This window comes from Tupaia chinensis, unplaced genomic scaffold (assembly GCF_000334495.1).
Source record: "Tupaia chinensis unplaced genomic scaffold, TupChi_1.0 Scaffold142846_1, whole genome shotgun sequence".
NCBI classification, from domain to species: Eukaryota; Metazoa; Chordata; class Mammalia; order Scandentia; family Tupaiidae; genus Tupaia; species Tupaia belangeri.
The window spans coordinates 1,711,991-1,732,835 of record NW_006202691.1 but is presented as its reverse complement, the minus strand read 5'-3'; positions in this window follow the sequence as shown (position 1 = coordinate 1,732,835).

The following is a 20,845-nucleotide window of genomic DNA, read 5'->3' as shown; positions in this document are numbered from 1 at the left end:
CCGGGGGCTGGCGGCTCGCCCAATACTTCGGGTTACCAGTCCCGGGCTGACGTAATGCTATTAATAGCTTCCCGGGAGAACCGGCCCAACCGAGCTTAGGAAGGAGGGGTGGAGGAGGGGCCAAGGCGGGCGAGGGGCGGGAGGAGGGGGTGCCGGTGATGCAAGCAGGGGGAGGAGCGTTCTCCGTCCTCGCTCGCTGGGACACACACCCGCCCGCCCTCTCTCTCCATATCAGGGCCGGAGCCGCCCGGGCGGGTTGCCAGCTGTGCGTACTCGCGGCTGCGTGTTCCAGGCATGAGCCAATGGTGCCCAAGCCAGCTGCATGACTCCACCGCGCTGGCATCTCTCCCTCCGCTAGGTTGGGAAAGGGGAGAGGGGTGCAGATGGAGAGGGGGGGTGCAGATGGAGAGGCGGGTCCTGGCCACGACCCAGACTAGGTGAGGCTGGAAAACCATACGACCTTTTCTAAAATGCGTGGTCATTTTTTGGAGCGTCGGAGAAATGTCCCCTCCCCCTGCAGCGGCTTTATTTATTTATTTGTTTTTCAAACAGATATAGGGACACAAGCTTTAGGTTCCGGTGCGAGAGAGGTGTCCAAAGTCACCCTACCGTGAATCCACACGGTTACCCGCGGTATGACCTCCGCAGCTGGGACCCGCAGAAGCCGGCCTTTTACGCCAAACTCGCAGGGCAGCGCTCGGGGGCACGGGGCTCCCTAGTCCGGGCACACCCCACACGAGCGCACCAGAACGAGGCCAGAAAGTCTCCGTGCGGGTTGAGAATCCCACTCGAAGGCGAAGGCGATAGTGGGACGGTGTTGGTTCGGATCTTTTAACAACCACAAAGCGTTTGAAATTGACGGTGTGTGTGTGTGGGGGGGTGGTTTCTAGCGAAACCAAGAGCATAAAAAGGCTAGAGAAATCACCGGCAGCCCGAGAGGACTGCAGCCGAACATCCCGGGAGGGGGAATAGAGGTGCTTTGGTCTCCGCGGGCCGCGCCAGGGTTGGGGGGCGCTCTCCGGCTGTATATAGGGAAAACCCGTCTTCAGCTTTCATGCATTTTTCTGCTCCCGGAGCAGATTGGTCTGGGGCCAGACAGCCCCGAATGGGGATGCACTGACCACAGACAGAATAGGGCACCGCAGCAGAAATCCCCACCGCACTTAAGCCGGGGTGGCGGGAAAGGCGCGGTCTCGTGGCGCGGATTCCAGCCGAAGCCCCAGCTGAACTGAGTTTGAACCTTAGAAACGATTTCCCAGTTCCGATTTCCTGACCCCAACCGTTTCGGCTTAGAGTGGCAGAATCAGGCACCTTATTACTGCGCAAAGAGGACTCTATGTGGGCACGAGGGTGGCCTGGAGCTTTCGCACCCTCCTGGGAGGGAGACCCGGCGCGCCCGCGAGCGTCGGGGCACCCCGAGGGCAGAAACACCTGCTCCCACCTTCTTGGAGATAAAGGCGATCCACGGTCACGGTTTGGTCATTTGGAGGTGAGAACTAGCGCTGTCTCGGTGGGGTCTCAGCCGTAGCCCCTACCCCACGGCACCTACAGCCTCGGCTGTTAAGGTCGTAACAGAGGGTCCTCCAGGCTGTCTCGTGCTCACACATATCCCCTGTATACCGCACCCCGAGAAAGCAGCGTCCCTCCCAGCTGCAGGTAAAATCAGGTGCCCTGCACTCGAAGTTCCTTGCTCCCAAGCCCTAACCTCACCCAGACCCGCCGCTTTCCCCAGCCTCTGCCCTGGACAATAAAAAGGGCGGTCCTGGAGCCCTGGGGTTCCACCGGGGATCCCCGGAGACCCCACCCTGGACCTGAAACGATTCCAGTCGCGTCGCGCGGAAAGCGTGGGGCGGCTGTTTTTGCTTTACTTTTCTCCCTGGTAACGGCTCTCCCGGCCCCACCCTCCAAGTCTCACGCCCACACCCGGCACACCGAGCTCCACGCCCCGCCCCCGGCGACGTGCGACAGGTAAACCCGGGGCGTGTCAGCACAATCCCTAGAACGCCAGAGACTGGAGGGGAAGGGTGTTTCTGCATTTCAATAAAAGTGACTTGGGATCTCTACTTCTTGGGTCTCTTTGCAGCCTGCCCTGGAATAAATAGCACCGTTATAAAGTGAAACTAGCAGATGGGCGAGAACACGTGAAGGTTTTCATCCCACCCTCCCAGAAACGCCCGCAGCAATCTTTAACCAGTGTACAAGTGAAACTGCGATTCCATGAGCACGCCCCAGCCAGATCCGTGCAGGTTCGGTCTTTTCCTGGAGAGGAAATGGTAGGGCATGGAGTAAACAAGCAGCCGACCAGCGTCCACAAAACAATGCAAATGAGTCCCTACGACCGCAGTCGTCCACCGCCCGCTCTCCGTCTATTTTTATTGCGGTTGTGCCTCCGCTTTCTTTTATGGATCTCGTCTCGCTCTGGTCGTTCTTAGCTTTGAATCTCCAAGGCACACCTGGATAGAAATGCTGTCAGTGGTTCACAGAAGTCTGAGCCTGGCGTTCTCTGCCTGGTTCTCCTACTGAAACCTGCAAAGCGATAAGAATCTCCACAGAGAAGCAAGCAGTCCACCCCCACTTGAATGAAACTCTTATCCAAGGAAAACAAAACCCACCCCAGCCTGCCCCCTCCCTCCCCAGCTCCCAGGAGAGCTGTGAAATGCCTGTGGAATTGGAGAGACTGGGGAAGAATTAGAATGGGGGACCTCGCAGGTCAGCGCCAGAGGAGGGGGACTGATACCAGAGCCCCGTTTGTCCTCATCTTACCCTGACTTAATGCCACTAGTGACCGGCATGCCCGTTCTCAGCACACATACACACGCGAGAACTATGTAGAGAAGAGCAAGAAGAACCCCTTCCTCCCCCCAACACAAAGGCTTCTCTACACAAAGGCAAAGAACGCCTCTCCCATCTTAGAGAAGGAAACCCTGGCCAGGGTTATTTCAGGGGTTAATCCTCAGTGAAAGAGGGCTAAGCAGAGAGTTGAATATTGCTGAGGTTTTACTGAGGAGAACTTTCCAGGGGAATCTGCATTCAGATCAGCCTTGGGATGTTTTGCTGAGTGAGATAAGAATTGGCGACTTCGTGCTGGGACATGTGGAAAAGGAAAGAGAAAAAAATTAAAAGGGGAGGAGAAGGAACTAGGCAGCTAAAAACAGTCCACTCGTGGCAACCAATCTAAACACAAAAACATTGCAGGAAGCCAAACGAAAGAAAAAAAAAAGTTCAAGAGATATTTAAAGGTTTTAGCAATTTCTTAGCTCACAGTCCCTTCCCACATTCCTCTTTCCTATTATTTTGTCCTCCAACCCCCAAGATTGTACTTGTTCACAGAGCTCTAGAAACACAAATTAAACACAAGCTAAAGGAGCCAGAGGAGGCAGCAGGGGTCTACAGCCCCATTTGCCAGACTCGACCTGCTTCACCTCGGAGGAGTGAGTTGGGGCTCCTTCTCTGTTCTGCTTTCCCAAGTCCACACAATTTACAAAGCCAATCTGAATGAGAGCGTTATTAATTTAAGAGTCTCCAAAAAGGGCATCCCTTCTGCATGCAGTGGGGTCTCAGTGTGGCAGGCTCTTTAATTCTGGATTTAGTACTTAGCAGCTGTGTTGCTGTAGGTAAGTCATTTCAATCCTTGGGTTGAAGTTTCATCAACTGAAAAATAGCACCAACATTAGACCTAACAGTACCCCGAGGATGGGACACACACAATCAGCCTTCAAGAATGGTATCACTAATTATGAATTAGGGAGGGCTTTCTGGGATGCACTGAAATCTCTCCCAGAGCTCACTCTGTCCCTCTCACCAGTGACAATTGTGGATGAAGTCAAGCAGTATGTAGGAATGACCAACCGGAAGGGAGTGAGGATAAGATCCTAGAGAGAACACAATGAGAACTGACTTTACCCCCCACCCACAGCAACTCCGCCTGCTCCTGGGCTCTACTTAGTGCAGGGTGAACCCGAGGACCCTGAAAGAACCCTGGGTTGGAGGCAGGACTTTGGGGTTCTGATCTGGTTCTGCATTTAGTATTCTTGAGCAAGGCACTCCCCTTCTCTAACACTCCTACCCTTTCCTAAATGAGAGGGCCCATTGAACTCCGAGGGTCCTAAAGGGGTACCCTCTACTGAAGCCACTCTGGGAGCCACTGGCAACTTCTAAGTCAGCTGGGGTGAGAAGTGTTCATTAGCACAAGGACAGACCCACTTGGCTAGCGTTCCTTCCCATTCAGAAGGAGAGAGTTGAGCAATGTTGTCTGACTTGATTCTCAAACACAGCCTGCCTTCCCCACCCCCTCTCAACATTCCCAAGAATTTTTAGACCTGTCATGCCAGAGAGGAGGGCAGCAGAGCATGGGGGGGATGGTGGAGGGGTTGCATCTTTGGGGACTTACTGTGTATAGTTTTCCATCAACATCCATAGACACTCACCTGGATGGCAGGTGAAAACCCAGGTAGCAGCTATTCCATCTAAGCAGGTCTAAGAGATCTTAGAGCTCTCAGAATTCCAGTTAAAGTCCTGGAGGCCAGGGGATTAACAGGACTCAGGAGACCTGGGACCTACCCATGGGTTTACCTCCAGTCAACTAAAGGACTTCATGCAAGTCATAAACATTGCCTCAGCTTTCTAGTCTATAGAATGGGACTATTTAACCTTGGCTCCCCTCAAGGGGGAGTTGCCGTAAGAACCAAATGAGAAAATAGATGTGAAAGTGATTAAAAAATAATGAAAAGAATCATACTCATAGAGATTCTTGGGGGGAACTTTTCTTACTGTAATATTTTGCCTTTATGAAAGGCTGGGAAACAAGCGAGAGAAAAAAGTACCCATCATTTCGATCCTTTAAACATATTGGTGTGTTTCCCTCTAGTCTGCTTTCTCATGCATATGATTTAAAAATATATTTAGGATTTTCAATTATCTGCAACTTTGACATTTGTTCTCTTGCTTATTATTCTGAAAGGTATTTGGTCTTTATTACCATATCTTTTTTCTTCTAAAAAAAAGATCAGTTTATTGTGAAATGCTACAGACACATGATGATGCAGAAAACATAGGTACACATTTTAATAAAATGCACGTGGAGAACTTACCACCCAAATTAAGAAGTGGATCACCACCCCCAGTGCTCCATCCCTGGTCACAGGTGTCTCTCTCTGCCTCCTAGAGGTAACCACTGTCCTAACTCCTACTACTGTAATTTGAATGGCCAGTGGAGAATATTTACTCAGTCGTTTCCCTCCTTTTACCACTTAGAGTATTGCCAAATTTTTGTGCAAGTGCTATACAGATCTTTGAATGGGGTTGGGGCATCAAATTCCGTCATTGTTCAGGCTGCATAGAGTTAGAAAAGGGGTCGTGATTTCTATTTTCGAGTGCCACAGAGAGTAAGATGGAAGACAGAAAGGCCCCCCCAACTCCGAGATTGTGACTACCTATGCATTCTCCTTGTTTCCTAACATCCAAACGGAAAAATCCTGCAGCCACTCCCCCCCCCCCACACACACACACAGAGCATCCCTTTTCATTCCCCCTTCCTGTTTCCCACTCCTTTTTATTTTCTGTTCGTCCACCTTGGAACAGGGCCAGTGTGCAGCACTGATGAGTGGTGACGGGGTAGAACAGCCCAGCAATGCTTCTGCCTGTGCCTCCGGGCAAAATGCTCCCTGTGGTTTAGGCGGCCCCCTTGGTCTGCACCTGACCAGGTGCAGGAGTCTAGCAGTGCTCATTTACAGAACTACAAGACAGGAGAGCCCAAAGGACCCTTGAAGTTAGCCACTTCCATCTTTCCCAGCCTAGACACAGGTGCATACCTGGGTACACCACTGGGCACTAGCGTCACGAGAACTGCAGGAATCTTGCTGGAATGATTGTCTTATTGGAAGTATTGTTTTGTATGAAACAAATCTGGAATGTTGGATTTGAATGTAAGTTACACAAGGATGTTTAAGAAAGAGGCAATATCAAACATGGGAGGATTTTAAAAAGTTCATGGACAATGAAATGAAAGTACTTATTTTGGTGTAAGAACATTTTTAAATTTTTGCATAGTTTCCCATGAATTTTTTTTTTTGAGAGATTTTCACTGTAGGGCGCGTGCGCTCACCAGACAGACAGAGAGAGACATAGAGACAGAAAATGAGAAATCACCCCCCAGGGGGGATGGTCACGCCGCAATCCCTTTTCCTCCATTCTCCTCTCGGGATCTTGGGCACGCACGCACATGCGCCCGGCATGAGTTTTTAAGCCACCGGGTCCGGGACACGAACCACGGTCGACTACGTGGGAGTCCAGCGACATAGCCATTACGCTAACTGCTGGTTCCCCCCATGAATTTTTTTTTAACAAGTAGATTTTTCTTTTTATTTTTTTAAATAATTATTTTTATTTAACTTGATTTATTTATTTATTTTTATTTGACCAGAGAGAGAGAGAGAGAGAGAAAGTGAGAAAGCAAGCCACCAGATCTAGGACTTGAACCATAGTCAGCCATGTGGGAGTCCAGCACCCTTAACCACCATGCCACCCACTGGCCCCGCCATGAACTTTTTGAAAAGCTCTGGAACATTCTTGGCTTCCAACGGACCACTGAACATCATGCTCCTAGGATTCTGGGATGCTTAGTTTTTCTTCCTGTAAGTGTAAAATAGTATTACAAATGCTATTTTGTAACACTTAACCATGTTCCAGACTACTTGCTAAAGCCTTTATGTGTACTAATTAATGCATTTAACCCTTGGCAACTCTTTCAGGTTAAGTATGGCAAACATCTCCATTTAATAGATAAGGAAACTGAGGCACGGAGAAGCAAATACCTTGTGAGAAGTTACACAGCCAGTGAGCAGCAGAGCAAATACCAAGCCCAGCAGCCTGGTGTGAGCCTGACTGTACCACGACACAGCTCACCTCTTGGGCAGTGCTCGTGGGAAAGCTGGGGGTTCTCCACGGAGGCTCAGTGTCTTCATTGAATAAATGAGGAAACGGGACTTGGGGAGGAATAGGGGCTCTCCATGCTCTCAGCATTGTAAATTCTCATGCCAAAAGGAACCTTAGCAGTCACCCAAACTGCTGAGCCACTCCTGCCCTGTGCCCGGGGAGATGCTCCATTTGCCAAGATTGGGCCCAGCTATTTGTGGGGGCCGACAGGTGGCATGGTGGTTAAGGTGCTGAACTCCTACATGGCTGACTGTGGTTCAAGTCCTGGACCTGGTAGCATTCTTTCTCACTTTCTCTCTGTCTCTCTCTGGTCAAATTAAAAAGTAGTAATAATAAATAAAATTGAATAAAGTAATTATTTTTTAAACAAAGAGAAAAGCTGATTGTATATGGGGCCAACCCTGTAGCCTAGTGGTTAAAGGAGCTGGATCCCTTAGGGCCCATCATGGTTCGAATCCCACCCCTGCAGGTTGTAAAACACTCTAGATGCATGTACAGGTGTGCCCAGAATCCAACAGGTTGGAGAAATGGAGAGGAAGAGATAGGACATGACCATGCCCCATTGGAGGGCTACATTCTCTCTCGTGCGTGCATGATCACACACATATGACCACACACACATGCATGAGCACATGTACTCTCTGGCAATTATAAAAAAAGAAAAAGTGATTGTGAAAAGAGCACCCTGCAACATCTCAGGCGTGCTCTCAGCTAACGGCTGGCCATGCATGCCATCTTCGGGCTGAAAAGGGAGTGGCAAAGGAGTAGGGGCCAAGGACGGCAGAAAGAAACTGCACTCAGACCTGCCTGAGTTCAAATCTCTGTTCTTCCATCCCCTATTTGGCTTTGGGTGGGTCTACAAACTGCAATTTCTCTTGTAAAATGAGAATAATAATGTCTCGTTTACAAGGTGATATTGAGAATCAAAGGACATTGTAGCCTCAAGGTTTCCACCTAAGTAACATAAAATAAATATTACCCCCCCACTTCATGCCTTTCCCTTGAGACTACCAAGCCATGCTGAACCCTAAGATATCAAACATGTAGACCCCAATGGAAAATTCCATCTCTCAAGTCAGGCTGGCTTACTGACTGATTTCATAGCCAATTTTTAAAAATAATCAATGATGGTCAGATCATATTTAGTGATTACTATTTACTGAGCACATACTACATGCCAGGCACAGTGGTAAGCACTTTTTAAAATATCCGGTATCAAAAAAAAATTGAGTATCTAATTCCACTCTGTGAGGTGGGTATTATTATCCTGGCTTTACAGATGAGGAAACCAAAGCTCAGAAAGCTTAAGAAAATTGCTCATAGACGCTCCATCCCACCACAGGTCTGACTTCAACACTTAAATGAAGCTATACCATCCTTCGAATATCAGAGAGCTTTGTATGTGCTTACTTCTCTTTAGCTTTGCCTCCCTGGTTGAAAACAGGTGCCCCTGCTTTACCAAGGTCTTGCTGAATGTATGGATGCTTCTAGAGCCGACCTTACCAGAAACTTCTTACTCCTGAAGTCCCAGAAGGTTTGTGCTTGATGAATTCCAGGTCCTTGTGCCCTCTGTGACTCTGCCCACTCTGCCAAATTTGCAATTATTCCATAATTTGCTTTAACCACAAACATAAGCCCTGCTATTGACTGAGAAAACTGAGTAGGGCTTTTTGGACTTTTATTCTGTTTCCCAAAATATGATGAACTGAAATCATCTGATGATGAACTTGTACTTGAAACTGGAGTGGCTGAGGGCGGAGTGAGTCATGACAGTGAGCTTATACCCATCAGTCAATTAATCAAGTCGTGTCCTATTGCCAGACATGGCTCTCAGGGGACACTCACACACTCGGGGTTACAAAGGCAGTCTAAGAGCATGCCTTGACCTTGAGGAGCTTAACATCTTGTTTAGGTAGCAAATGAACATACATGAAACAGTGTCTAGCATATAGAAATTCCATACATGTAGTCATCCAGCATTATAACAAGCACCTACTATGTGCTGGGTACCGTGTCATGAGCTGAAGCCATGCAGCGAGACACACCCCTGCCCACCTGTGCTCACAGCTCATGGGGAGACAGAGCCGACAATAGACAGTGAGAGCCGATGTGATAAGGGGCGAGGTTGGGGGGGCTGGCTCTGTCCAGGAGAGCTGGCCAGGGCCGATGGATGAGGTGACTTCTGAGCTGGATGTTGGGCTGAGCGTTTCCTAGGCAAGGGAGGAGGGCAGGCATTCCAGGCACAGACCATGGCATGGACAGAGGCTGGGAGTGCCAGGAAGACAGGCTGAGTCCTCTCACCTCTGCGCTTCTTCCCAGCTCCTTGGGCAGTTCTGGGTACCTGTGCGTGAAAATTTAGAGCTGTGAACACCTAGTGTTTTGGGAAATGATGAGGCAGTCACTGGGCAGGAGTATTTGTGGAAAGGAGGGGCACAGGGGCATGCAGGGAAGGACAAGCCGTGATAGGCTTTGAGGGTTGAAACAATCATTTCGGACTACACCCCGAGGGATGCAGCGTGGCGAGGGGGTGGTCACAGGGTCCTTCAGTGGCGGGTGGGTACAAGTGGCTGCTTTTCAGGAAGATGGACAGGACTGAAAGTAGACTGGATGGGAAAGGAGGGTGGGGACTGGAAGGTGGTGGGGCGGCTGTGACGCTGGCCAGATGAGGAGATGGAAGGTCTGATGAACTGAGAAGAAGGCGGTATTCCCACTCTCATATCCTTCATTCCAAATAAAAGTGATGTCCAAACCACACACTCGTGTATGCTGAGATGAAAATAGCTTTCTCCTAGGTCTTTGCATGACAAAACCAAGGATTGTTTATTTATTTTTTAATAAAGCTGAGTTTCTCTTACTTTGGGGGAGGATCCCCATACCTTACGGGTATCCTAAGGCGGTAACTGATGGGCGGTGGGAGTGAATCTGCCTCCTGAGCTGGGTGAGCAGCAGAGGAAACTTTCAGGAAGACATCTTTGAATGTCAAGTCTGGTGTTAGGACAGAGGGGAGAGAAACACACACACACACACACACACACACACACACACACACAGAGAGAGAGAGAGAGAGAGAGAGAGAAAGCAAGAAACCAGGCTGCCAGGTCTGGGGCTCAAACCACGGTCGGTGACATGAAAGTCCAGTGCCTTTGACCACCACACCACCTGCTGGCCTGAGAACCATTTTTTAAATGATGAAAGTATAAACTTTATTTTGAGAGGTTTTTGCTATAAGGTGAGTGCACTCACTGGAGAGACAGAGGGAGACAGAGAGACAGAAAGTGAGAAATCACTCCTAGTGGAGATGGCCACACCACAATCCCTTCTCCTTCATTCTCCTCTCAGGATTTTGGCCACACACGCACGTATACTTGGCATATTTTAAGCCACTAGGTCTGGGACTTGAACTATGATCAACTATGTGGGAGACGATTACACCATCTGCTGGTCCTGAAAGTATAAACTTTATATTACAATGAAGGTAAAAACTAATATTATCGGGACCAGCAGTTGGTGTAATGGCTATGTCGCTGGACTCTCATCGTGGTTCTAGTCCCGGACGTGGTGGCTTAAATTCACGCCAGGCACGTGTGCATCTGTGCCCAAAGTCCCAGGAGGAGAATGCAGGAGAAGGGATTGCAGCCTGGCCACCCTTCCTGCGGGTTGATTTCTTGCTTTCTGACTCTTTTTGGCAAGCACACGTGCCTATAGCAATAATCTCTCTAAAAATAAATAAATAAAACCAATAAGGCTCTGTGAGTGCTAGTCTGCATTTTATATACACACATACACACACACAATGAGAAAATAGACTTCTACAAAAGAAAAATTGACATTAGCTCCAAAGATGAATGATACTGGAATAATCACTGAATCTTCCATATTACAAACCAGTTATCATTTTTCTTATCTTTATTACACATTTGAAGAGCTGTTTTTAGAAACATCCAGAGAATATTATTTAAGTCCACTGATCTTAAAGAAGGGACAAGCTGTCACCCTGATTTCATAAAGAAGAATTCCAAGCAATGAAGTATTCAGCCAAAGGGAACGATGAAGATATGTCAAAAAAGGAAGTTATGTAATTTTTAAATCCCCCCAAAAGTATTAGCTTCATGCAAGCATCTACTTGTATGCTATCCTTCCCAACTTTAATTTCTTTTCGAACTGAAATAGACTGTTTTTCAGCCCTTACTGTTCTAATTTCTCTCTCTATAAAAAGCAGAGAATACTTTCGTACATTCAAATCTCACTCTGTTTTGACCACTCCTCACTCTGGGCGCTGTGATCATGTTCTTGTATTCGTGTTTACTCTGAGTGAGACAGTACGCATGAAAGGACATGGCATGCACTCTGTATGTTTCCATTCGGTATAATACCTATCCTTTCCTGCCCGTTGTATTGAAAACACTCTTCCACTGTCTCACATAAAAGGACAAAAACACCATTTCCTCCCAGAGCGCCATTTTTACCTCCAAGTTTATAATGGGCTAGGAGAAATACAATAGTACTATTGCTATCTTCTATTTCCGAATCATTTCTCATTGAAATATCTAAGGCAATTTACACACACACACGTTTTTATTTAATTCATCCTTATCATCTTTCTTTTTAAGATGGGTGCATGATGTTAACTGTATTTTATGAGAAGGAAAATCTGGGGCACTCTCAAAAGAACCAGGCGTACAAGCTTCCCCCCCCCAAAAAAAAAAAAAAAACAAACATAAACTGGATGGGAAAGAAGGGTGGGGACTGGAAGGTGGTGGGGCGGCTGTGACGCTGGCCAGATGAGGAGATGGAAGGTCTGATGAACTGAGAAGAAGGCGGTATTCCCACTCTCATATCCTTCATTCCAAATAAAAGTGATGTCCAAACCACACACTCGTGTATGCTGAGATGAAAATAGCTTTCTCCTAGGTCTTTGCATGACAAAACCAAGGATTGTTTATTTATTTTTTAATAAAGCTGAGTTTCTCTTACTTTGGGGGAGGATCCCCATACCTTACGGGTATCCTAAGGCGGTAACTGATGGGCGGTGGGAGTGAATCTGCCTCCTGAGCTGGGTGAGCAGCAGAGGAAACTTTCAGGAAGACATCTTTGAATGTCAAGTCTGGTGTTAGGACAGAGGGGAGAGAAACACACACACACACACACACACACACACACACACACACAGAGAGAGAGAGAGAGAGAGAGAGAAAGCAAGAAACCAGGCTGCCAGGTCTGGGGCTCAAACCACGGTCGGTGACATGAAAGTCCAGTGCCTTTGACCACCACACCACCTGCTGGCCTGAGAACCATTTTTTAAATGATGAAAGTATAAACTTTATTTTGAGAGGTTTTTGCTATAGGGTGTGTGTGCTCACCAGAAAGACAGAGAGAGACAGAAAGCGAGAAATCACCCCCCAGTGGAGATGGCCACACCACAATCCCTTCTCCTTCATTCTCCTCTCAGGATTTTGGCCACACACGCACGTATACTTGGCATATTTTAAGCCACTAGGTCTGGGACTTGAACTATGATCAACTATGTGGGAGACGATTACACCATCTGCTGGTCCTGAAAGTATAAACTTTATATTACAATGAAGGTAAAAACTAATATTATCGGGACCAGCAGTTGGTGTAATGGCTATGTCGCTGGACTCTCATCGTGGTTCTAGTCCCGGACGTGGTGGCTTAAATTCACGCCAGGCACGTGTGCATCTGTGCCCAAAGTCCCAGGAGGAGAATGCAGGAGAAGGGATTGTGGCGTGGCCATCCCCCCAGGGGCTGATTTCTTGTGTCTCTGTTTTTCTGGCGAGCGCACATGCCCTATAGCAAAACCTCTCAAAAAAAAAAAAAAAAAAAAAAAAAAAAAAAAAAAAAAAAAAGAAAGAAAGAAAGAAAGAAAAGAAAAAAGAAAAGAAAATACCAGAAACGATGCTAAGGACTAAGATTCCATCTGAGGGGCCAGCAGGTGACGTGTTAGTTAAGGGGCTGGACTCCCACATGACTGACTGCAGTTTAAGTCCTGGGCCACCTGGTGGCTTGTTTTCTCACTTTCCCTCTCCCTCTTTATCTTTCTGGTCAAATAAAAAAATAATAATAAATAAATACGATTAAATATTTTTTAAAGAAATCCCATCCAAATCAAATCTTGGCCTAATGTAGTGTTTCAGACACTTATTCAGTGCCTCCCATGTGCCAGGGACTGAGATGAAAGACAGAAAACAATAGCGTAGAATAGTTTCTAAGGTGGAGAATGCAATAACTTAATGCTCATACACTCAAGTTTTTGTCCTGCTAAACCTACCAGTGATTTGCATCTACCTGGAAAGAAATCCGAAGTGTCCTAATCTAGGTGGAGAATACGGCTCTCCACGGAACGCAGACATCACACAGGGCTGTTCAAGTCCCGGCTCTGTACCACCTGAAGACCTGTGCGCTCCTCTCTGAGGGCCAGTTATCCCTGTGTTCATCGCAGGGGCTGTGCTAAGGGCATGGCGCCAAGAGTTAACCAGCTTCTGCCCCTACCACTTGCTGACCCCGGGCAAGACCTACCTTGCCGGGTTGGTATTGGGGTGGGAATGGAGGTGGACAGATAAATAGTGCAACTTGGTGGCTACGTTGTTTCATTAGGGAAAGGGAACTTCTAGTGTAAGTTCTGGGAGCCACTCAATGGCCTGGTGGTTAAAGTGGCTAGATCACGGATGGCCAGCAGCATGGTTTGAGTCCTGGACCCAGCAGCTTGAAGAACACACTGAGCGTCTGTGTGTGCACACCCAGAATCCTGAAGAGAGAAGGGGCTGCAACGTGACCACCACTCCACTTTCTTACTTTTCCTCTCTCTCTGTCTCTGTCTCTGGTGAATACATACACTCTATATAGCAAAATGAAAAAGAAAAAATTCTGAAGGCCTTTATGGTTTTTTAGTTCAACATTTTGGGCTCCATCTACAGTCAATAATGATGATGAAGATGGTGATCATGAAAGCAACATGACACTTAAAAGCCCCTCTTATTCCCTTCTGCCATCAAGGTTCTGCAGAGGAGATGCATACCTGGTCACATGAAAGTTTGTCAATCAAGGAGGCCCCATGTTCTCTGTCTGTGCTGGTCATACCTGGCTGACCACACCATCTCTCCCCTTCAATTTCCAACACTTCATCTTAGTCTCTGTTTTCTTTTTCTTTCTTCCTTTCTCTCTCTTTTTCTTTCTCTTTTCCTCTTTCTTTCTTCTTTCTTCCTTTCTTTCTTTCTTTCTTTCTTTCTTTCTTTCTTTCTTTCTTTCTTTCTTTCTTTTTCTTTCTTTCTCTTTCTTTCTCTTTTCCTTCTTTCTTTTACTTGTCAGATAAGAGGATACATGTGCTGGCCAGAGAGAGACAGAGAGAGAGGGAAACCCTGCACTGGAGTGTGATCATGCACAATCCCTTCTCCATTTCTCCATACTGTCAGTATTTGGGCATGCACCCACATGTGCCTGACATGTTTTTCAAGCCACAGAGGACAGGATTCAAACTCAGTGGCCATATGGGATCTGGCTCCCTTAACCACTAGGCCACAGGGCTGACCCAGTCTCTGTTTCCTCACCTGAAAAGTCTCCACAGTCACACAGGATTCCTGTGAAGAATAAATTCATTCACTTGTTTATGAAATACTGGGTTATCAGAAAAGTCATGGCACATTTAAAAATTATTTAATTTCATTTATTCATTCACTTATTTTGACAAATTCCAGAGAGAAAGACACACACACACACACATACACACACACACACACACACAGAGAGAGGGAAAGTGAGAAAAGAGGCCACCAGGTCCAGGATTCCAACCATGGTTGGCCATGTGGGAGTCCAGCGCCCTACACGCCACGCCACCTGCCAGCTCTAGTCATGACACATTTTTACATAGAAAAGAATAGTCATGACTTTTCCCAACAACCCAATGTTTATCAAGTGTCTGCTAAATGCCAGGCATTCTTCAAGGTGCTGGAAAACCGAATGAACCAGGCAGACAAAGGCTTCACACCTGACACTCAGCAGACACATGAGTGTTAATTTCTCCTCTTCTGTTTAATTTCATTGAAATAAGGCTGAGGTTAAAACTCAGATTCTCATTTGGGAATAACCAGGCTGTCTCTTCAGCATTCCTTTAACGAGTTTGGATACAAAAGATTGACCATTACTGGCTCATCACTCCATGTGCTGGAGGGAAGCCACCATCTCCCCCCCCACCCGCCTCTTCGTGTTAGCCTTGAAAAGGGAGAGCAGGAAGAGAGGGCCCAGGGAACGCCTCCTGACGTAGAAAGAAAGCCTTCGTTTAAACTTTCACAGTCCCCGCAGCACACTGTAACATCGGCTCAGGACATGTCCCAACATGTAGACCCAAGGGAAACACAAAATGAAAATGAAACAAATGTTCCACCTGAGTCACTGTCTGTGTTTCTCCTTTATCTCCAAAGCAATGAACGCCCACACAATGGAGGCTTGTTCTATTTAGGTTTGAAAGCGTCATCTTTGTAATTAAAGCCCACTATTATTGTGATAAAGTAAACAACCGGAAAACACGTTCTTAGAAACATCTCTCTGATTCATAAATATTTGGATGGTGACATCACCGAGTTGGAATGCTCACCTGGCTAGCACACTGTTGATAAAGATCGGGGGATACCAACCGTACATGTTGCGCCAGGTCAGCCTTGGTCTGCGTGGACTGACTGAGGGAGGTGGGAAACGGAGTTTTCTTGTAATGGGAATAATCTAGGTTTTAAAAATATATACTCTCTTTTTCTTTTAAGAGGTTTTTGGGTTTTTTTTTTTTTTCCCCTTAGGACACATGTCACATGCTCATCGGAGAGAGAGACAGAGACAGTGAGAGAGAAAGTGAGAAATCACCCCTCCATGGGGGATGGGGAAGATGGTCATACCACAATCCTGTCTTGTCCTGGGGTCTTGGGCACACACACACACACACACACGTGCCCCCACACCCGGCGTGATTTTTCAAGCCACCAGGTCCAGCACTCAAACCGCATGTAAGAGTTGGGCCATGTAAGAGTCCAGCGACGTAACTGCTATGCCATCTGCTGGTCCCTACACTCTTTTTCTAATGCTGTCATTTTCTTGACATTTTCAGTATTATTAACTCATTTAAGAAATATTTGAGAGATGGAACTCAGAGCTAGCATAGTGGTTACATCACTGGACTCCCACATGGCTGACGGCATTTGAGTCCCAGATCATGCCAGGTCTGTGCGCACCCAAAATCTCAAGAGGAGACTGGAGGAGAAGGGTTTGAGGTGTGGCCATCCCCCCTGAGAGGGGATTTCTTGCTTTCTGTCTCTGTTTCTTTGTCTCTCCAGTGAGAACACACACCCTATAGCAAAAATCACTCTAAAAAAAAAAAGAAAGAAAGAGAAAGAAAGAAAAAGAAAGAAAGGAAGGAAGGAAGGAAGGAAGGAAGGAAGGAAGGAAGGAAGAAAGAAAGAAAGAAAGAAAGAAAGAAAGAAAGGAAGGAAGGAAGGAAGGAAGGAAGGAAGGAAGGAAGAAAGAAAGAAAGAAAGAAAGAAAGAAAGAAAGAAAGGAAGGAAGGAAGGAAGGAAGGAAGGAAAAGAAATACTTGTGTTTTTCTGCCCCTGTCGGTCTAGGTTTGCTGGGACCACACCCCACAGGCACTTGAAGCCCCAACCACCTGAGGCGCTAGAGGTTTGTTTCTCATCAAGCCTCTTACATCCTACACTTGCCTATGTTGGCCCCTCCGCCTGGAATTCCCTCCTTCCCCTCCTTTCCCCTTCCCAATCCTCTCCACTTGGAAAACTGAATTTTATTTTATATTTCAAAATTCAATTCCAAAGTCGTTCCTTGGTTAGGTAAGGTAATGTTGGTCATAGCCTGGGTTCACTATGAAACTTGGGGGGACGTTTACAAAATGAAAAGCTGCTCAGAAGTTAAGATTTCAAGGCAGTGACAGGAGCACTGAGCCAAGTGTTGGACTTTTTTTTTTTTTTTTTTTTGAGAGAAATTTTTGCTATAGGGTGTGTGTGCTTGCTGGAGAGACAGAGACAGGGAGACAGAAAGCAAGTAATCATTCCCCGAGGGGATGGCCACACCACAGTCCCTTCTCTTCCATTCTCCTCTCAGGATTTTAGGCATGCACATGCGCCTGGCATGAGTTTGAAGGCACTGGTTCCAGGACTCGAACCACAGTGGCCATGTGGGAGTCCAGTGCCTTAACCACTATACCATCTGTTGGCCCCAGTGTGGGGCTTTTTAAGGGCTTGTTCATCCCAATTCGCATCCAGTTTTCTGGTTTTCCTCTATTTATTTATTTATTTTAGGTTTTTGCCATAGAGTATGCTCACAGAAGAGACAGAGAGAAAGTGAGAAATCACTCCCCTCCGGGGGGGATAACCATCCCTTCTCTTCCATTCTCCTCTTGGGTTTTTGGGTGTGCACACACAGGCGTGTGCATACACACACACCCACACACAGGCCTGGCGTGATTTTTTTCTTCTTTTTTTTTAGAGACAGGTTTTTTGTTGTTACTGTTTTGTTTTTGTTTGTTTTTGGTTTTTGTTTTTGTGTCATAGGGTACATATGCTCACTGGAGAGACAGAGACAGAGAGACAGAAAGCAAGTAATTATCCCCCAGGGACGATGGCGGAGAGCCAATCCCTTCTCCTCCATTCTCCTCTCAAGATTTTGGGCCTGCACGCACATGTGTCCTGCATGAGTTTTAAGCTGCTGGATCCGGGACTCAAACTGTGGTCGACCATGTGGGAGTCCAGTGAGGTAACCATTATGGCATCTGCTGGCCCCCTAGTATGATTTTTAAACCACTGGGTCTGGGACTCAAACAACTGTCAGCCATGTGAGAGTCCAGCACCTTAATCATCACGCCACCTGATGGTCCCTCAGTTTCCCTCTGTTTAAGAAAAGCCTCTCCTCTCACATTCCTGGCCCATGTGCATTAGGTGGCCAGCCAGAGCAAGCCATGCCAGGGACCACTGTGTTTGGCCTAGGTCAGGCTTAGGGCCTATCAGAGCAGATGAGCTCCCTGGAGCATAGGGCTGAGGCTGCAGGGGCTGTCTCCTGGAGCTGGGGCAGCAGAGCAGAGCCAAGAGGGGAGAGGCTGGGCCAGCAGCCACTTCTATGTTGGAATTTTCAGTTATGAGCTGGTAAATTCAACTTTTTGTTAAAATTTTTTTTTTTTTTAATTTTACTGTAGGGTAAATATACTTGCCAGAGAAAGAGAGAGAAAGTGACCAAGGACCCCACTCGCCTCCCCAGAAGGATAGTCACACTGCAATCCCTTCTCCTCCGTTTCTCCTTTGGGGCACACGCACATCTGCACCTGGTGTGTTTTTCAAGCCACCAGGTCTAGGACTAGAGTGGGGCTGTCAGCTATGTGGGATTCAGCTGTCTGCACCACCACCACTGCTTGGGCCTTGTTAAAGCTATTTTGAACAATCGTTTCTGATCTTTGCAAGCAAAAGAGACCTAGGGGGATACCCATCAATTTGGACCCTTGCATTTACATTTTTATGTACAGTCAGCCCTTCATGGGTTCTGTGCCAGCCCAGATAGAAAATATTAGGGGCCAGTGGAATAAGAAAGAATAACAACACGACAGGCCAGCCCGTGGTGTAGGCGGTTTAAGCAGCCAAATCTCACATGGCCAGCTACCTGGTGCCATCCCCCATGGGAGGTACTTTCTCACCCTCCTTCTCTCTCTCTCTCTCTCTCTCTCTTCCTCTTTGTCTCTCTCCACAAGCACACAATTTAAAAAAAATAAAATAAATTTAAACACTAAAAATATAACAGTAAAAAATAATACACACACAAAAATAAAAACACAGTGTAGGGGCCAGCACTGGACTCCCACATGGCTGGCTGTGGTTCAAGCCTAGACCTGGTGGGGTTTGCTTTCTCACTTTCTCTGTGTGTATGTCTCTCTGGTGAGTGCACGTGCCCTGTAGCAAACTTAAAAAATAATAATGATAAATAAAATTTTAAAAATAATAATTTTTTAAAGAACTATTTTATTTAACTTTATTTATTTCTTTTCATTTGACCAGACAGGGACTGAGTGAGAGCGAGTGAGAAAGAGAGAGGGAAAGTGAGAAAGCAAGCAGTCAGGTCCAGGACTCAAATTGCAGTTGGCTATGTGGGAGTCCAGTGTCCTTAACTACCACACCAACTGCCAGCCCCCCTAAAAAAAATTTTAAAAAACACACACAGTGTAACAGCTTTTTATGTAACATTTACATTGTATTTCATGTTTGGAGTAATCTAGAGACCACTTAAAGTATATTGGAAGGTAAACACAGCTAATACGTAAATAGGACACCAATTTATATAAAGGACTTGAGCGCCCAGTGGATTTTATTGTGGAGGGTCGGGTGGGGTCCTGAAATCAGTTCCCTGAGATCCGGTCGATGGCATGTGTTTCTCCTGTTTTGTGAGCTCTCTGAGAGCAAGCAGCCTGTTTTGCTCATCTTCGTTCCCAGTGCTTAGGCTTTTATTAAAATCTTTGAGTTGGGAGGGGGAGAGGAAGCAAGTGGTGTGGAGGTTAAGATGTTGGATCTCATATGGCGAACTGTGCAGTTCGAGTCCCAGACCCAGAGGCTTGAAAAATCACACTGGGCGCATCTGTGTGCATGCCCAAAATCCCAAAAGGAGACTGGATGAAAGGGGGCTGGGATATGGCCATCCTCCCTACCCCTAAGGGGTGATTTCTCACTTTTTCTCGATCTCTCTGGCGAGTGCGCCCACCCAATAGCAAAAAACAAAACAAAATAAAAACTTTCTTTTTAAAAATAGAGTAATTGTGATAGCAGATGGCAAAACAGTACTTGACAAACCTCACCTTCACTTCTCCAGTTTTTATCGTGAAATGTAACTGGTGTGTAAATTTCAATGGCTGTGAGCCCCCACCACACTCCCATTTAGTTCCACGCATGCTAAATCCGGGTGGCCAGGGGAAGGAGGGGAGGCTGATGCAGCTCTCAGGCGCTGACACTGTCGTTTCTTTGTCCTGAGGCCGGGGTCTGTGAGGGGTTTAGTAGCTTCAGCCAGGAAAGCACGTTCATTCATGACCGTTAGCTCCTAAGCATCTCTCTCAGCCCTAGAGAGGGATCTGGGCAGGGAGAGTCCCCTCCATGTTGTAGACTGGAAATTGAGATCAACAGTCTGAGCAGTTCTGAAAAATCTAGAATGTGTGTTCCAATGTGTCAGCACGTCCCACTGCACTCCACAGGTGGCCAATAAGTGCATGAAGCGTGGCTAAGTCCTTCCTACCTGAGTTGTGTAGGTCAGTGGAAAACACGCACTGGATTGTGAAGACTCAGTGCAAAAATAGACATCAAATAGCACGGTGATGATTTTTACATTAGTTATATGTTGAAATGTTTCAAATATATCAAGGGAACTAAAAATACAATTAAACGGAATTTGCACATTCGTTTTCACTTTTATTAACGTGACCACTAGACTATGAAACAATATTCACGAAGCCCGCATTGCAGCTCGCGTTTCGTTTCTATTGGATAGCTGAGCTCCTTTGGAGCAGCCAGGCTGGGGCTCTGTTTCTATCTATAGACTCATGCTCTCCTGTCCCGTCCTGCCACCTTCATCCGAGACTCTTCTGTCCCACTGTTGGCTCTGCCTTCTTGACCTTGTTTCTCAGCCCTTCATCCCTAAGAAGGCAAATGTGTAAATGGCTGACGGACTTTTAAAAGCTGACACTTGTAGGCCTCTGCTAATTTAAGGGGCGCAAAATAAGGAAAATACCTATTCCAAACTTAGGAAAACTGTCAGATATGTTTAGCTCATATTCTCTGAATATTGTTAAAAATAATTAGCTCATATTCTCTGAATATTGTTAAAAATAATTTATCTGTATTTAATTTTAAAAGAAAAACATTGAGCTCTGGCTGGG